The sequence below is a fragment of the Myxine glutinosa genome, chromosome 3, assembly GCF_964187855.1.
Source record: "Myxine glutinosa chromosome 3, kmMyxGlut1.1, whole genome shotgun sequence".
NCBI lineage: Eukaryota > Metazoa > Chordata > Myxini > Myxiniformes > Myxinidae > Myxine > Myxine glutinosa.
The window spans coordinates 145,707,500-145,726,561 of NC_136263.1; positions in this window are offsets into that span (position 1 = coordinate 145,707,500).

Genomic DNA, 19,062 nt, shown 5'->3' on the forward strand with positions numbered 1-19,062 from the left:
TGGGATTTACTCGTACTCTTCTTCCGCACTGGAACAAATTCCTCGATGAAAGTTTTTACCCTGCTTCGTTAGCTTCCTTCTTTTTCTGTTCTGCTCTGCATAATGTCATCCCAGTCGACATGACTTAAACTTTTCCTCATTTCCTCATACTGTCACAGTCTCCATGATAGTAACTCTTACTATCAAACCTATCACACTTTAACCGATAAAAAAATATCTATTTTAAAACACAATGTTACATGATCACTCTTTCCCACTAGTGGACACCGAGTCAAAAATTTTTTTTTTTTTTTTTTTTTTTTTGTATACAAGATCGAGGCTCGTGAAAGAGCGAACATTAATCACACAGAAAGACAAACCGACACATAAAACATATAACATCGGGAGCGGTAGACAAGATGGGGAGAGAGGGGGAAGGACACAAACACAACATTTGAGAGCAGGGACCGAGAGACATGGAGACATCGAGAGATCTGAGAGAGGGCGAGGGCTTTGGGGGGGGGGGGGGCATGGGAAGGCGGCGGTGGGAGAGGTATAAAACATATGGACACTGCCAGGACTTCCAGGAAAGAAGTTGGAATTTCAAACAAGGTGGATCTGGGGTGAATTAGCGGGGGTAGAAAAGATCAAGGTTTTGGATGGGGGAAGATAAGAGATGGTGGTGAACAGCTGTTTTAAAGACCTGGAGGGAGGAGTGGGATTGAAGAGAGTGAGGGACTTTGTTCCAGAGGTGGGAGAAAAGAGGAATGAAAGAGTGAAGGTGAGCAGAGAGCCGAGATTTCGGCAGTTTAACCATCAGAGGGTTGCTGGCAGATCTTGTGCGACCTGTAGGAATATTTGGGGGACAGAGCACAGAGAGAGCTGGGGGTGCAAGGCCGGAGAGGAGTCGGTAGAAGACAGAAAGACCACCTACCTGCCTGCGGTGAGTGAGTGAAAGGCCCTCAGAGATAGCTTCATCGCGGGAGATTCCAATAATTCTGAAAGCTTTGGTTTCAACAGCGTGAAGCCGAGCTAGGTGTGAGGCAGGAGCACCGGCCCATAGGGGAGAACAGTATTCCATTGAGCTGCGGATGAAAGCCTTGTATGTGGTGAGGAGCTCAGGTGTGCCGAGGAAGGACTTCGCACGACGGAGGATGCCCAGTCGGCGACTGGTTTGGAGGCCAGCTTGGAAATGTGGTTTTCCCAAGAAAGATCATGGCAGATAGTGAGACCCAAAAGCTTGAGCGACAGAACTTCTTGGAGAGGATTGTTGAGAAAGTAGATGGGAGGGTTGTCCAGTCGATCTTTTCGGAGAGACATAGTAAGAGTGTGAGATTTGTCAGGATTGAAAGACATGTTCCACTTGTTTGACCAGTCTGTGATTTTGTCCAAGTCTTCAGAGAGTGAGGAGGCTGCAGACTGCCGATCTGAGGGAAGAGGTATGGAGCGGCAGAGAGTGGAGTCATCAGCAAAGAGATAGAGAGGATTTTCAAGAGAGTCAGAGAGATCATTGATGAAGACCAGAAAAAGCACGGGGCCCAGAACACTGCCTTGGGGAACTCCAGCCTGAACAGGAAGAGGAGATGAGAGAAACCCATTCAGGGCCAGACGTTGACGACGACTAGAGAGGATGTCCGCCAGCCATGCGTGGAGATTTCCATGGATACCAAAGGAGGAGAGTTTGATGAGCAGAGCAGGGTGCCAGACCGTGTCGAAGGCACGTGATATGTCGAGGGAGACAGCTCTAATTTCCATTACCAAGACTTCCGCATTATATAAAACAAAGTCTAGCAAGCTTGGCTCTTGACCCTCCCGAATCCTATGTGGGTTCATCTATGTGTTCATACAAAAATAAAAAATTAATACAATCCAAACTAGAACGGCACTCAGTAGAGAGTACACCTCCGCCTGGTTGGCGATATCACTCAATGGTGAAGAATCACTTAAAAATTCTACTAGCTAGATCCGGATCCGGATATTCACCAAAATTAAATCGATTCTTCCTTGTCACACATACAACCTGTCCAACAAGTTTCGTCCAAATCCATCCAGAACTTTTTGAAATATCCCGCTATGTATGTATAGTTTTTGGCCCAATCTCCCAAAGGTGAAGAATCACTCAACAGTTTGTTGAAGTTGAACCTGCCAATTGACGTCCTTATCGTTAAAATCACCAACTACCAGCTTTGGGTAGTCTAAATCAGTTACTCTCGTGAATAATATAAGCACAAGTCAGCATTGTTTATGGAAGAGCTTGCAGAACTTCGATAAATAGTAAATACACCCAAACAACCAACTGGATCCATCAGTTGGAGTGTTGTTTACCCAAATTGACTCCAGAAAAAAGCATCCATTCATGTCAACAATAGATGCTGTAAAAAGGTCCTTATAGTGGGGCAACTTAGCATAACAATTGTGCATTTTGTGAGGAAAGCACCAAATTTGGCACACTAGTAGACTATCATATTATGAAAAGATCTGGATATTGGGCCATCTCAGATTCAGAGATTTGATTTTTGCAAGATTTCGATTCGATTGGGATCAAAGAGGACACCTTCTTCGTCTTCTGTACAGTGAAGTTGCCAGCCCTGAATTCTCTGGCTACATCTGGGTGCTTCATTGGGAGTGCAACCATGTCCCTCAGGTGAACAGGGACCCACCTGGCATAGTGTGTGTGGTCTAAGGCATGGAACCATGGGACCAGTTCCGTCAGGGCATCAAGGTACGTCGTGAATGAAGCCTGCCGCAGAGAACGCACGTAGACCAGTACCAACATCTCTAGTTCCAGCACAGTTGCCCAGTACTGAAAGTTGGGAATGTCTTCTCCTCTCTGGCGACACCAGTCTTCGAACTCAGGCAGGTCTTCTGCATCATCAGCATATGTCATACAGTGGCGTTCATACGCACGGTGTTGCAGGATGTGCAGTGCCGCTGCAGTGATTTGGTGAGCTCTTCTTGTGCGGGTGACGTGGGCAGCTCGCAGGAAGGAGTCGGCCGTCCCTGGCGTTGCAATCTCAGCTTGCAAATCGGCAAAATCTGCAAATCTTGCAAAAATCAAATCTCTGAATCTGAGATGGCCCAATATCCAGATCTTTTCATAATATGATAGTCTACTAGTGTGCCAAATTTGGTGCTTTCCTCACAAAATGCACAATTGTTATGCTATATTTAGCTTAGCTGCCGGACTATTAACAAAAACTGCAATTCCACTTTTCATAATGTCAGGAACAAAAAGTTGATATCCTTGTAAATGCAGTTCACAAAGTTAAATCTCACCACAAGCATTTTAGGCTAAATCTCAGTCAATGCAATAACATCTGGACGATCAATTGATACTCTAGCTTCCCTTTTGTTGAGCATGGAGTCACAATTGGTATAAAGACGTTTGAGAGACTTAAAAAACTTGTTGCTGTCGATGTTTCTGCCTTTGAATCCTGTTGTATGTTGTCTTTTCATGATGCCTGGCCTACATTACCATAGATCGACAACTATAGTGAGCATGAGCTACTCATATTTCAAGAAAACTATACTGTCCATGCAAGATAATGTTGATTTTTTTTCTACATACACAAGTTCATTGAAGAGTTTGAGATCATGAGAGAATTTGGTAGTGCGGGCTCATAAAAGTAACACTAAATTATTATTGTCACTCCCAAAAAACATTGGCCAGCCACCAACCAACGGAGATGTGTGGGCTGAATAAAATAATAAATGTTTGTTTTTTGTATACAATGTGGAGAAGCTAGGACACATGCTGGATCAGAATGGAACAGAACAAAAGGAATGGTAGAAAGAGAGGAAGGAAACACAAACAACTGTAGGGATGAGAGACAAAATAGAGGGAGACTTGGACAAATAAGGTATGTGGGGAAGAATGAGGGCTTGGAGAGGACACAGGTGGACAAGATGGATACAGCCACAAACTCTCAGGAAGTGAAAACTGGCAACTTGGGAAGAGTTGGGCGGGGAGGGGTGTTAATGAAGGTATAAATGATCATGGTTTTGGATGGATCAGAACGATCTGACATAGTGGTGAACAGCTGACTTAAAGTCCTGAATGGAAGAATGAGATTGAAGGCAATGGGGAAGTTAATAATAATAACAAATAAACGAGTTCGCATACAAGGAATCTTGATTCAGGAGGCCATTAGACCCATCAAAGCCTGCAATATTATTACCAACGAATGGCTGTTTGTGCGTGCTCTATCCCTTTTAAATGATGAGTGTCAAGCAAGGAAGCAGCATGCACCACCATCTTTAAAGTCTTTGGTATGACTCGGCCAGGGTTCAAAGCGCCTCCCAACTCAGAGCAGACATTCTTCCCATTACACTTCCGAGTCTGATTAAAGGACGGGATTCGAAGCTGTAGCCCAAACATCAAATCATACACGCTTCACCCACAAAACCAAAGTACTCCTCCAAAGTTGGTTCCACGGGCAGGATTTAAAAAAAATAAAATGCATTCAATTCCAGCAAAAAAAATATTGGATGAAATTTTATTAAAACGTACCGAAGGTCAAAGGTTAACTAGACTCAGTGGCTGAAGACAGTCAATCAAAGACCATCCTTCAAATGATGTGAAAGTTTTATATCTGACCAAAGATCACAGTATATGTGTGAATCATGTTGTTTTCAGTTTCATCACTGTGAGATCATCAAGTTAATGTTCATAGTAACAGGTAGCTGACCTAATGTGTCGTCTAAGCAAAAACAACCCACATAGAGAAGCTTGCACTAATGTTTCTTTTCTAACCTTGTAGCTAATGCAGGTATTCCAGGGTCCTCAGACCTATGGTCTGGCTCAAGGCAACAGTTAAAACTCTGTGGATATGCCCTCTGAGTGAGGGCACAGACTATGGGCCTGTGACCTACGAGTGAAATTGCTGAGCTTAAAGTTAATTTGCCTTCCATGGCTCTGGAGTGCAAAGCGAGACTGAAGGCACAGGCAGTTGAGGAAATTATTTTGTTTCACAGATTTCTCAAGATTGGGAATTTATAAAAGGGTTTGTGTTTCTTCGACACCACCGCAAGGTCATCAATGCAGAGGGGCCTTCCCGATAAAACGTATCGCCGCGATGCCACAATTCCTCGGAACATCAGAATTCCAAGAAGTTACGATGTTAGAATAATATATTACTATGTATCGTTGTCGATAAGCTTTTTTTTTTAAGTGAAGGGAATTTTGAGAGAGAAAACAGAGCTGTGCCGATTTCCAGATTCCAAGTAACAGATCTCTCTCTGGCTGCTCATGCCTGTTTTCTGTCACTTTCCCCTCTGAGCAATATATTTTGTATTGTGAAGTTGCGAGGTTGCTTTATCCAGCATAATCCTTTTAACAAAGTCTTCTTCTGAAATACTTGCAAAACAACTATCATTGAGAAAGGAATAACAGAGGTAGTTGCATTTGACATTCCAATGCACCTGCAGTGATGAACGTTATATATTGTTACGTTTGTGGGGGTAGGGGATGACATACCATAGTCCAGGTAGAATTGTGTAGTACTATCATGGACCGCGTGCGAGTAGGAAGCCCATCTCGATGTATGCAAGTAGAAAAACTGTGAGCTAAAGGTTGTTTATGTGTTCTTCACATGGGGTGTGAAGACATACTAACTAGGTAGGGTCTAAGGGTAGTTCTCCCAGTATGCGATTGCCTCCTGTGATTTCCCCTATGTTCTTACAATTATAACAAGCAAGTCATAAAAACCCGCATCTTTACAAATACAACAACAACAATAACAAGGAGTGCCCCATTAAACCACAACTACAGGAATAAATGCTGACAGAAACCCAGACATTCCCTATCGGACTGAACCCCACCCCACCAGCGCCGAGAGGATCCGAACATTATGATCGACAAATAAACCCCGCCTCGAAGAAATCGTAATCGGCAACTAAGCCCCGCCCAGTAGAGGCGGAGAATCGGTGGGCGGTCAAGAGGGCCGTGAAGCCCCACCCCTGAAGTGCATGATTGGTCGGGGTGACGTCATCGAGAGACTTCGAGAAAGGAGGAGGAAGAATCTGTCTTTCTCTTGTTCTGGCATTCGGATTTGGCGGTCGCTCTTTGTCCTTTGTCCCTGGTTTGGCTGTTCCTGGCTCATGTGCGATCGTGGAGAGGAAGAAGAATTTGTCTCTCTGGTGCTGGCATCGTGGCGGGCGGTCGCGTTTCTCGTGTGCGCTTGGGGAGAACTGTTTGGAGCCCAGAGAACCTTTCAGAATTGGAGCCAGGGATGTTGTTGACTCGGTGCTCTTCGGGGGAGCAGGGGACCATGTTGTGCTGGCTGGCCAGGGATCGAGTGGAGACGTTTGGCTGCCTGCTGCATGGCTCGGTGTGCTGGCGTGATTGACCGGCGCCATTGTTTGGGCGCTTCAACGCACGATCCTCTCATCGAACGAACCCACCAAAGTGCTCGTCGAGACCAGAGCTGAGTTCTTTTCTTTTATTTTCTTTAATCAATCCCCTGTCTGTTTTCATGTCTGAGTGGAGACGTCTCAAGTTAGGATTATAGATTTACCTCACCATCCATTTTATTTCCATGATTTAATTTAATTAAACCCATTATTGTGCATTTTCATTGTTATGTCTTGTTTGCATCATGTTGGGTTTTGGGTAAACCCCATGACTTTCGTCCGTGCAGGTAAGCACCCCGTTGCCTTTTGTCCCGCGTGCACCAAAAAGTACCGCCAATTTTCAGCTTGATCGCCTCGGAGTAAAGACTGACCAGCTATCCGTCCATAGCTGGTCTTCATCGGCCGTGGACATGACAATTTGTACTAGTATAAAAGTCCATCAAAAATGATGAATTAGAACAGAACTTTATGTATGTACTAGTATAAAAGTTCGTCAAAAATGACGGGTTGGAACAGTTTATTCGACGGTGCAGCCTCGTGAGAGTGCCAAAATCTGAAGCCTCAGTCTAGTGCCAGGTGTACTTTTATCTTTTATATTAATTCGACATCATACGGGTGTAAATGAGCACTCTTTTTACTCTATGTGCATTGCCCATCACATGCAGCAAATTTCGCCTCCTGTGCCATGTATTTATTGGTATTATTAAAAACGCTTATGCACACCTCCGTTGAGGCTCTTTGCAAGCCACCGTCCATCTAAGATTCCAATAGAAGAGACATAATTACTCTTTTTTGGAAAAATCTTTTTCGGGATTACTTTATCTTCATAAAATCGACTGCAGTGAACACACATTGTGTTGAAAGATTGGCCTTTAAAACCTAACTCAAATCGTCCTCATGAAAGGGGACAGACATCTGTACAAACACACAAACAGACATTGTATTTTATATGGGAGATATATGTATGTATACATATATGTATATTCACAATCTTCACCAAAAGTCATGGGACATATGCTTTGTTACTCAAAATGGATTACAATTAGGTTTGCCATGTAATACCTCGAAAGGCCTCCCAGTGTCCCAATGCAGCCTCGGACTTTAATGTCTGCTCGAAGTTTTTGATAGGTTCAAGGTAAGATTGTCCAATATTCCACCCAATGTACCATCATTTTTTAGAATTACGTGCTTTCTCCTATTGCACCCATAAATGGCATTACAACAGTACAACACGTCCCACAGATCCTGCCAGATTTGACTGATGTGTACCCTGGTTCATCATTTCCCCAAAGCTGTTTTCATATTTGAAGGCTTCAGTATAGCCGTTTGATGCACCAGTATGCCATGCGACCTCACGTCTTCAGCACAATGATGAAAGGTTTGCATGCAGCTGCTCTTAATTGGTATTCCATGCGATTCAAGGCTCAACAAGCATTACTGATCCTTGCCTGATATTGCAATTACTCTCCCAAACCTTAGCAACAAACAGTAACGCAATTTTCCATTTTGAGATCCATTGCAGCTTTCTCTTCCTTCTTGACATGAATTTTGTTGGTCTGCCAGATTTATGGTTGTGGTTGCTGTCGCCTGTAATCTTCCACTTCATAAAAAAAATTCTCCAATGTTGATTTGCGCTGATGGAACAACTCGTTGGTCGTATACTCACTTTTGAGTTGTTGAGTCTAAGTTTTATTACTGGTCAAATTCTAAAGACTTTGCTGCTGACCTCACTCCAGCTCAACATTTTGCCCGGCACTTGCTGGAGAGGTTTTATGCGATTCTCGGCCCAAAAATTGCTGTGTCAATCGTTTCAATGACTGATAGGAGAATACAGTGGAACTTACATTCTATGGGGTTATCAGGAACAAAAACAGGGAGATTATTGCATTAAGGTGACTGAAATGTGAGCCACATTTGTGAGTGTATCCTTGTCTCAGGATGCTAACCTCTTGTGTGCACTCGAATGTTACCCAAAGCAAAATAAGATTTTTCCATCGTTTTTAGTCTGTATACATACTGTATGTAGTGGCTCATTGAAAAGCAGAAAAAATGGGCCAAATGATGAACATAAAATTTAGGTGAAGCGCAACATGAGAGGAACATGTAGATGCATCACACCATGAGAATAAGAGTTTCAGGTGAAACAGAGGTAGGGACTCAGTGGGTTTAGTAAATTTCAGAGGCATAAATGGGAGAGACCAACCATGAGTTGGTGGGACAAGTAGGTAGCAGCGTTGAAGTCCTGGATATACGATCATGAGAAAAAAAAGACTTCAATCCCACCAAGCTCCAAGGAGTGAGAACGAATGAAACACTTCCACTCAGCCTCCTGTCATGGGATACCACGGCGAGGGGAGCCGTAGATTCCACAGCCTCAAGAGGAGGGAAGGAGAGTGGGAGTGGGATATGGGATACCCCAGCACTAGTCCATGGTGGCGTACCGTAGACATTATTCCATCAACACTTGGAATGAAGGCTATGTAGACTGTTATACACTGATAATGGCAGAGACAGTACTTGACCCCCCATGTAATTAATGGGGAATGGATGCATAATGGAGGAAAAATGGAATAAATGAATTATAAATGAATGGACCTTGGCCTTTCCTATATAGACAGTTAATACACTCAGCTTTAGCATAAGCAGTGCCCATCATAGCTATATACATTAACATTGAAGCAAAAGAAGTGGACATTACCAACTGACACCAAGTTTATGTGGACGGTGTGACACTTGAGTTCGGTCAGATCGAAGGTGAGCCTGATGTTAAGCTCTGCAATGTCTGAGAACATAAACACAGTTATTGTGAGATTTAAGGAAAGACTGCAGGTTGCCATCATGGGTTTGGATTTCCAGGAGGAAAAGGCAAGCTGCTTACTGTCAATTACCTCACTACATAAATCCTTGTAACAGGAACAGGATGTTAGGTAGGATAGCTGGAGGCATGAAGCTATGGACTGATGGAGGAGGGAGAGTAGCTTGCTGAAAAAAGAATCCCAGGCACTGTCTATGTTTGACGATGAAGAGGATGCAAACCAGTTAGTGGAGGAGATGGGGAATTGCAAGCCAGACAATTTTGCCTCATTAGATTGCCAGATATGGCAGCTCATTTGTGTTTCCCCGAAGACCTGGTAGAGAGACAGACATTTTCAAGAGGACATGATTTGATGAGTCAAAGGGAGCTGAGGAAGAGCCTCGACTTGGAATACAAAAAACAAACAAGCGTTTATATTTAATGGAGACTAATCAGTTTGGAGATATTGAGAAAAGAGTGGGGGGAAGGGGCATGTTGATCCAGAAGTAGGCAAAAAGAAATTCAAGTAGAATGATAATTGTTTTGGAGTGAAAAATTAAAGTTTTTAATTGTTTGTTTTGATTGTTTGATGTGAGGAGAGTAAATAGGATAGTTGTAGGAAGTAGAAACAAAATACCCGGGAATAAGGAAACAAAACGAGGAACACGGCGACAAATACTTTTCACACTTTATATCCGAGATGAGGTCGTGTCAGGCCTTGATCAATAAGAAACAAACTCAAGATACAGCACAAACAACAAACGAATTAACATTAAATAATGCAGAGGATACAACAGCAACACCTAGTTCTAGACGAAGAAAACATAAAACAAGACGAATCTGGTTTGGAAAACTCAGCTATAGTGAGGGGGAAACAGAGAGCTCAGATTTCACCAGAAAATGTGAAAATCCCCGAACTGGAAGTTCATCTGATACTTTTAAAGTTTATTTTGATTAGACAATTTATTCTTTTGAAGTTTATTTTGATTCGACAATTTATACTTTTAAAGTTTCTTTTGATTAGACAATTTATACTTTTAAAGTTTCTTTTGATTCGACAATTTATACTTTTGAAGTTTCTTTTGATTAGACAATTTATACTTTTAAAGTTTATTTTGATTAGACAATTTATACTTTTAAAGTTTATTTTGATTAGACAATTTATACTTTTAAAGTTTATTTTGATTAGACAATTTATACTTTTAAAGTTTATTTTGATTTGACAATTTATACTTTTAAAGTTTATTTTGATTAGACAATTTATACTTTTAAAGTTTATTTTGATTAGACAATTTATACTTTTAAAGTTTATTTTGATTAGACAATTTATTCTTTTAAAGTATATTTTGATTCGACAATTTATACTTTTAAAGTTTATTTTGATTCGACAATTTATACTTTTACAGTTTATTTTGATTTGACAATTTATACTTTTAAAGATTATTTTGATTAGACAATTTATACTTTTAAAGTTTATTTTGATTAGACAATTTATTCTTTTAAAGTATATTTTGATTCGACAATTTATACTTTTAAAGTTTATTTTGATTCGACAATTTATACTTTTAAAGTTTCTTTTGATTAGACAATTTATACTTTTAAAGTTTATTTTGATTAGCCAATTTATACTTTTAAAGTTTCTTTTGATTAGACAATTTATACTTTTAAAGTTTATTTTGATTAGACAATTTATACTTTTAAAGTTTCTTTTGATTAGACAATTTATACTTTTAAAGTTTATTTTGATTAGACAATTTATACTTTTAAAGTTTCTTTTGATTAGACAATTTATACTTTTAAAGTTTATTTTGATTAGACAATTTATTCTTTTAAAGTATATTTTGATGAGCCAATTTATACTTTTAAAGTTTATTTTGATTAGACAATTTATACTTTTAAAGTTTATTTTGATTAGACAATTTATTCTTTTAAAGTTTATTTTGATAAGCCAATTTATATTTTTAATGTTTATTTTGATTAGACAATTTATACTTTTAAATTTTCTTTTGATTAGACAATTTTTACTTTTAAAGTTTATTTTGATAAGACAATATATACTTTTAAAGTTTCTTTTGATTCGACAATTTATACTTTTAAAGTTCCTTTGATTACACAATTTATACTTTAAAGTTTATTTTGATTTGAAAATTTATACTTTTAAAGTTTATTTTGATTCGACAATTTATACTTTTAAAGTTTACTTTGATTCGACAATTTATACTTTTAAAGTTTATTTTGATTTGACAATTTATACTTTTAAAGTTTATTTTGATTCGACAATTTATACTTTTAATGTTTATTTTGATTAGACAATTTATACTTTTAAAGTTTCTTTTGATTAGACAATTTATACTTTTAAAGTATATTTTGATTAGCCAATTTATACTTTTAATGTTTATTTTGATTCGACAATTTATACTTTTAAAGTTTATTTTGATTAGCCAATTTATACTTTTAAAGTTTATTTTGATTAGACAATTTATACTTTTAAAGTTTCTTTTGATTAGACAATTTATACTTTTAATGTTTATTTTGATTAGCCAATTTATACTTTTATTGTTTATTTTGATTAGCCAATTTATACTTTTAATGTATATTTTGATTAGACAATTTATACTTTTAAAGTTTATTTTGATTAGACAATTTATACTTTTAAAGTTTATTTTGATTAGACAATTTATACTTTTAAAGTTTATTTTGATTAGACAATTTATACTTTTAAAGTTTCTTTTGATTAGACAATTCATACTTTTTGAGTTTCTTTTCATGAGACAATGTATACTTTTTGAGTTTCTTTTTCATGAGACAATGTATACTTTTTTAATTTATTTTGATTATCCAAGTGCAATTTGAAAATGTTTTCGTTTTGAAAGATCAACATCAGGCTGAGTGGGGAACAATGTTCAGTTGAATTCGCTGATAAACATGGCAGTGTCTCAGATCCTGTGCAGGTGATTGAAGATGGGTCAGCAAGTTTGAAGCAATACATGATCGTTGAGTGGGTGGGATTCGAACAACAAAACCAACAGCACAATAATAAATAAACTCTCCTCACTTGAGCCATTGTGGCCTGATTATATATATATATACATATATATATATATATATATATATATATATATATATATATATATATATATATATATATATATATATATATACCTACCTGCATTGACACAGACATCAGACATCTAGTTATTTACATATAAGTACCTTGTAATCTTATAAGGATAAATTGTCTAACAACAACTCGGTTCAAAAACAGAAGAGTTGGCTTACACCAAGTTGACTGCGCAGGGTAAGTATTCTATGAATACCATCTAGTTTTTTTGTGATTGATGTTAGCTCTTACACGAGCCTCGATCTTGTATACAAAAAAAACAAAAAACTCCCCTCCTCTTCTATCTAATGTGTGAAAATAAAGTAAAACTTCATTTGTTACAACCACAAACTGTACCCTATCCAGGGCATCGGTGCTGCCAAGGGCGTCTCGTTGAAAGAAATGCAATGGATAGTTTGTCATTGCCTCTCTAGCAGTATTCAGGGCAGGAATATGGAATTTTGACATTGTGTCAGAAAAACTTCTTGCTTACTCTTCATCGAAAGACACCATGGAGCCTTTGACATTCATAAACTAACTTCGGCAGACGAGACAGCCAGCTTAACTTCCATCCGAGGGACGACGCACTTTGCGGTGCCTGCGATCACCAATCTGCCAGCTCATATATTGGAATTGAACTCGGAGGTGACAGTTCAAAGACAGGTATGCTACACCTGTCCTGACGGTAATCTTCATCCTGATGAAGCAGCACTTACACAGAAGGAAGGTGTGCTACCTCTGCACCATCCTTTCGGTCAAATCGTAATTATTTTAACAAAAAGTTGAAAACTGAGTTAAATGTACTTCCAATATATAATTACAGCTGACGGTTACCTACCTTAGAGTAAGAACAAACATAAGACTGAAGGGCATTGTAGAATCATTATATTTTATTACTTTATTGCTCCTTCATTAGTTGAGCAGTGAAATGTGTGATTTCAGAGCCTTAACTTCATTACGAATAAATAAAACCACATCCCGACCAGATGGTGACTTAACCTTTATGCTGTAAGAGCTAAACTCATCCACCAAGTGGTACTCGGGGATGTTCTGCACTTCATGGCCATCTGAATGATGTAATCCATATGATTTGCAATATGTTATTCCCTGGCTTGTAAAGCAAAAAAGTTCATGCAGATTCAAAAGTTAATCCAGATCAAACTTAAGAAAAGACAATTGAGATTAGAGGTCGCCAAATCTCCAACTTCAGCCAAATCACTAGCTTTAATTGAGAGAGTTTTGAGAGCAGGAAAAGAAAGGCTTTAAAATATATCTGGAAATCTCCTGCCAAATTCAGAGATGTTGCAATATTTGGCAAGAGGAGGTCTTTGTACAGATGTAGCAGGCCCTCAGGACTATGCTTTAAAAAAGACTTGAGTTACTTAAACCTCGGCCTACTCAAGTCTAAAAATATGTGGACCATGGCCAGGTGCACCTCAGGAGACAATTGTGTGTGTCCATGTGACACTCGGTCTGATCAGAGTAAGTGGTATGGCTATTCTTAATGGGTACTAGAATATAAGACCCGTCGCTTCGCTGACGGAAATACCAATCTTTGGTGCGATGGCTAATATATGGGGGAAGAAAAAAAAGGATTCCTGGGAGATCCTGCTCTCCAACCAACAGTCACGTGTTGCCATTTGCAGATTTGACACGCATGTCCATATACCCATAAAAAAATAAAATGATAATCTTTTTTGGATCACAAACCCTCCCGGGAATTACCCACATCCACCGTAGTTCGATTTATTGAAATCCATTCGCAAGTTATAACACGACAAACAGACAGACAGACAGACATGGCTCCTTTTATAATGTAGATTTTGGGTTGGTGTAGATATTCAAGCCTCATGCACAGGTATCCTGGCCAAGTTCCCAAAATGTGTTGAGAATGGGGTTGACCAGTTCTCTTCATTCAAACTCACTATCTATTGGCTTACTGTAAGATAGATGTTTTCTGTCTGTCTGTGTCAGCATTTTTCTCATAGATGCCCAAATGGATCTTCATCAAACTTTCAGAGGTTCATCAGTAAGTGCTGGGTCGTGCTTCGGGCAAAAAAATAAGAAAAAAAATATTGAAATTTTTTGAAACAAAAGTTGCATTTTAAAATATCGATCTATCGTGCTAACGTCGCTCTATAGCACCGTTGTATCTATGTGAAAGAGAATATTAAATGATAACCAACTCTATTCTTTATTGGGTGTCGGGAAGTGTTTTAGGTCCCCATAAAATAAGAAAAAAACAAAAATGGATTTATTCAAAATTCCAACTTCCGGGTATCACGGCTCATTGTCTGAAAGCACCAGAGCAGTCTACTGAAAGCCCCATGAATGTGGGAGCCCCCGACAAGAGGTCACATCATATAAATGCTTCCTGAACAATTTCTGAAGTTTATGGGTAATTCGTTTATTCCTGATACATGAACACCCTGCAAACCATGCATACAGAAAACAGACTTTTGTAATGCCAGCCATATTTTCCATTCAATCACCATGTAACATTGTTAAAAATTTAGTGTCAATCCGTCAAGCGGTTGTGGAGAAAACAAATTTAAAAAACGAGTAAAGATGAAAAATTGAGGGTGGAACGAAAAAAAGTGAAGGCCTCGCCCGACATTTTACAACACGGTCAAGAAAGGTTGTGGACGCCTATTACTAGTTATGTCTTCATTATGATGACTTCTTGCTATCTTTGTGTTTGATTGGATTGATCCTCACCCTTTGTTTGAAGAATGTTGGGGAATTCTGACAGAGCTTCTGTGACAAGGAAATACACTGGGGTGGTTTACCATTGCCTTTCCTGCAATAGTAGTAGGGCAGGAATTTGGAATTTGGTCAGGGTGCCATTAACGACTAACCTTGCTCTTTGTTGGTAGACGAGACTCAACGCCCACAAGCAGCAACCACTACTGGCAGACGAGTCCCTTGCTTGACGTTCAATCCAGCTGATGGTGCACCTAGTGATTCACAACATGCAAAGCATCAGGTGCCAGCTTGATAGTCGGGTTGAGATCGGAACCCAGACTACACATCTCAAAGGTAAGTGTGCGACTTCTGTGTCACCTGGTCAGGCATGTCCGTCTACAATTCGTGTCACCAATTTATTGGGCTTCATGTCCATTTCCATTTCCAATAGAAGAGCTAAAAAATATATATTTTCTTTCATGCGGCCCTTTGCTTTTTGGGTTAATTCTCAATTCAGCCTGACATACACAGCAAAGGGTTTTTGGCATGTCTGGAAATCCACAGGTATATGGCCGTGCTTAAAGTGATCTGTGCCTGTGCACTTGGCTATCACCTCCGCAACACACAAACTCTTGGCTTAAGGAGCGGGATTTTCCTTGGCTTAAAGACAACCTCACAATATATTAGAGCTGTTGCAACCTAGATACTCTCTTTGGAGCTGAAATTAACAAGGCGTCAGTTTTTTGACACAGGATCATAAATTCGAAGCTCACAATTTGACCTTGGCTGTGAACAACATCCAGAAATCACCGCCGCAGCTTTACGTCCATGCAGTCAACCTTTCCATCTCAAGGCAAATTAAACTTTAGTCCATCTGGCACGCAAGGCACCGTCTACACTTAACCTCTGTGCATATATCCTTGGAGGTCCTGTGGCAGTTGGAAATCCCTGCCAAATCCCAACAAACCACTCTTTAGGAATGAAAACGTAATGCATACGATTTACTGCTGTTGGCATATCAGCATCCGTGAGGTCCCCACTGGTAAGAGGATGGAAGTAAACTCACTTGGCTCAACATTGACTTGCCCCTTATCTCCTGAGTTTGATTTGCTTAAGTCATGTGATTTTCCATTTGGCAACACCCTCTCTACTTCAAATTTCTAAGTCAGTTGGATGTTTGGCTCTGGGTTTTATACCTGCACCAAAACAAAATTCAAGCTTCCAAATAATTCAATGGCATCAGGTTATTCTGCATTGTAAAGGACCATAATCTTTAATATGGGACCTGAAACTGGCGGTCCAATCTGCAATCCCATATGGATGTTAAAGATCCTATTTTACATTTCTCCAGAGTGGAGCAATGGCCTTATAATCCGGTCTGCCGCACACTCCAAATGTTCTGTCGTGGTCGAATGAGCAGTAATTTTGGTTGAGACCATGGTGGTTATTATCAGAATTCCCTGGACGTGCCATAGAGGGATCACCTTTCCACCGTTGGACCCTTTGAAGTTTCTAACTGCTGTTGTCGTCAAATTAAGCTTCTTGATTAATGATATTTCAGTTAACAATAACTTCATAAGGGAAACCATTCAGAGTGGGTCCAAATGAATAAATTCCATTGCCCCTTATAGGGCTCAAGCTGAGACCATTTATCGTTCATTTCAGTTCCGACATTAGAAGGTCTACAATGTTGACAATGGTAATCAGAGAACAGGCAAACATATACTGGAAGTTTAACTCTCAGTTTCTGCCAGTCTAGAAGTTGTATAGGCTTTTCGTTCAGACTATTTCTTCTAGTAGAGCAGTTGGCCATAAGCGTTCTTCAAAATTTGAATCTCGACCAATCAGAGTGATTGCCAGTGTCACATGATGTGGAAAATGGCATCGCCCATGCTACAAATAATTGGTTTGTCACGTCGACAAGAAAATTTTATTCAAAGTGGACTACGTTTCGCTCCACTTTGATGGACTACGCGTCGCAAATGTTTGAAGAAGTGATTGGAATGAGATGGTCATTGCCAGATTATTGTGAAGAGCCATGAACATCTGGTCTGGTAGTGTTCAGTGACATTCCTTTTCAAGCAGGGTTTTCTGCAACCTACAGCTATCAGCACTTCATAAACTAGATGGTATTCATAGAATACTTACCCTGCGCAATCTTGAGAAGGACTTGGTGCAAGCCAACTCTTCTGTTTTTTACGGGTTTATCCAATATGGCTGCTAGACCAGTGACTGATGATGTCACTTTTATCAAACTATATTTTCCATGTATGATATCAAATGTAGATAGATGTGTTGTACTTGCCGAATTATGACGGCATTATTACCTTACTGATGACAATATCATTAACATATCTTATTCCCCTCGGGGAGTCCTTGACATTGAGCCATTTTTTTATTTTTTCCATGGAGCGGTTTCGGAGATATAGAGGTGCAACTTTTTTCGTTTTTTCCAAAATGGCGCCTGTACCACATGAACAATGACGTCATAATTATCATTAGAACAATTCTACAGGAGGAGCCACTCATATTATGAAAATTTCGTGTTCATCAGACTAACAGTTGCAGAGGAAATTTTTTTTTCATACTGATCAGATCAAGCATTGTGCTTGTCGAATTATGACATCATAATGGAGGCACCTATGACATCATCATTAACATATCTTATTCCCCAAGAGGTGTACTTGACAATGAGCAATGTTTCCATTTTTTCCATTAAGCAGGTTGGGAGATATAGAGGTGTAACGTTTTTCCAAGATGGCGTCTGTACCACGTGGCCTACGACGGCATAATTATAAGTAAAAAAATCTACAGCCAGAGGTGCTCCTACGGTAAAATTTCATGTCAATTGGACCAAAGGTTGCCGAGAAAATGAATTTTTAAAATGCAGACACCGCACACGTACGACACACGTACGCACCCGATTGCTTAACCCCGATTTTCGCATCGCGAACGCAGGGTAACAAGAGGCTCATTGAAGTCAGTGAGAAAAATGCCTTCAGAGGAAGTTGCAGCCTGCCTCTGAGCTTGAGGGGTTTTATCTAGTGTTCTGGTCCAGCACAATCGCATCAATCCAGTGTTCTGATCCTAGTCCCTGGAAAAAGGTTGAGACCGCAATCTAAGCTAGTGGATCTTCCACAAGGATGAAACTCTCAAACCTTTTGAATGACTGAAAAAAAGAAAATGCTGATATCTTTTCCGCTCCAATGAATCTTTCAGGAAATTACTGGAAATTGCCAGAATGAACCAAGACGAAGGCGTTCTGTTGTATATCAGAGAAAAAGATTGTGTTGACCTTGGAGTGAGATATCACAAAGTCTGTTACACGGAATATTGCAAAATCTTGTTGAAGAAACAAAAACCAAAGCCTGCACCTGAGAGGTAAATAATTCAGTACACCAGTGTGTAGCATACAAAGCACATTGAATGTAAGTTTGTATCCAAGATAAAGATTGGTCTTAAATTTATCTGTTTTTCAGGGAAAACTACACCACGGCCTATGTTTCATTTTGCAGTACAGTCGAGGAGGAACTAATCAAGACTCATGAAGTCTTCAGGATGACAATAAAGCTCATAACTTCATTCTTGAAATGCGCTGAAGGAGAAGAAGCTACTCTAACCCACTTCAGGTAAATGCAGTGAACAATGAGTAAATGGATTCGCAGGACTGTGAGTAAAGTCAAGCTAAAATTTGGTTATAATAGGAGTAAGTTTTAAATTTTAGGGGAAAAAGTCAACATTCCTTTCCTCTGGAGAGACAGCAAGACTTTCTTTCTCTTTCTAGACTTTCTTACTTTTTTTCTCAAAATGTGCTTTGTGTTTTCTTCAGGTTGGTCAAACTCAAGTGATGCTACAACTGGACTACCCACAACTGGTGTTCCATCAAACAGCCAAGCGGAACAGAAGTTAGTTTGTATTTACTGACAAGCTTGCCTTTGCCTCTTGGAAGGCTAATCCAACTGAAGGAAATCTCAGTTCCTTCCACCAAGCTCGGAACAAGTGTGTGTCTACCCTCAGGAGTGGCAGGAAGCACTATCTCTCCTCACTCAAGAATGAACTCTCAAACCTGTCTCCTTCCTCCAAATCCTGGTGGCGTCTGGTCAAATCCGTTTCTGGTGTTTGTTCCCCCTCCATCCCCTCCCTTACCTCAAAT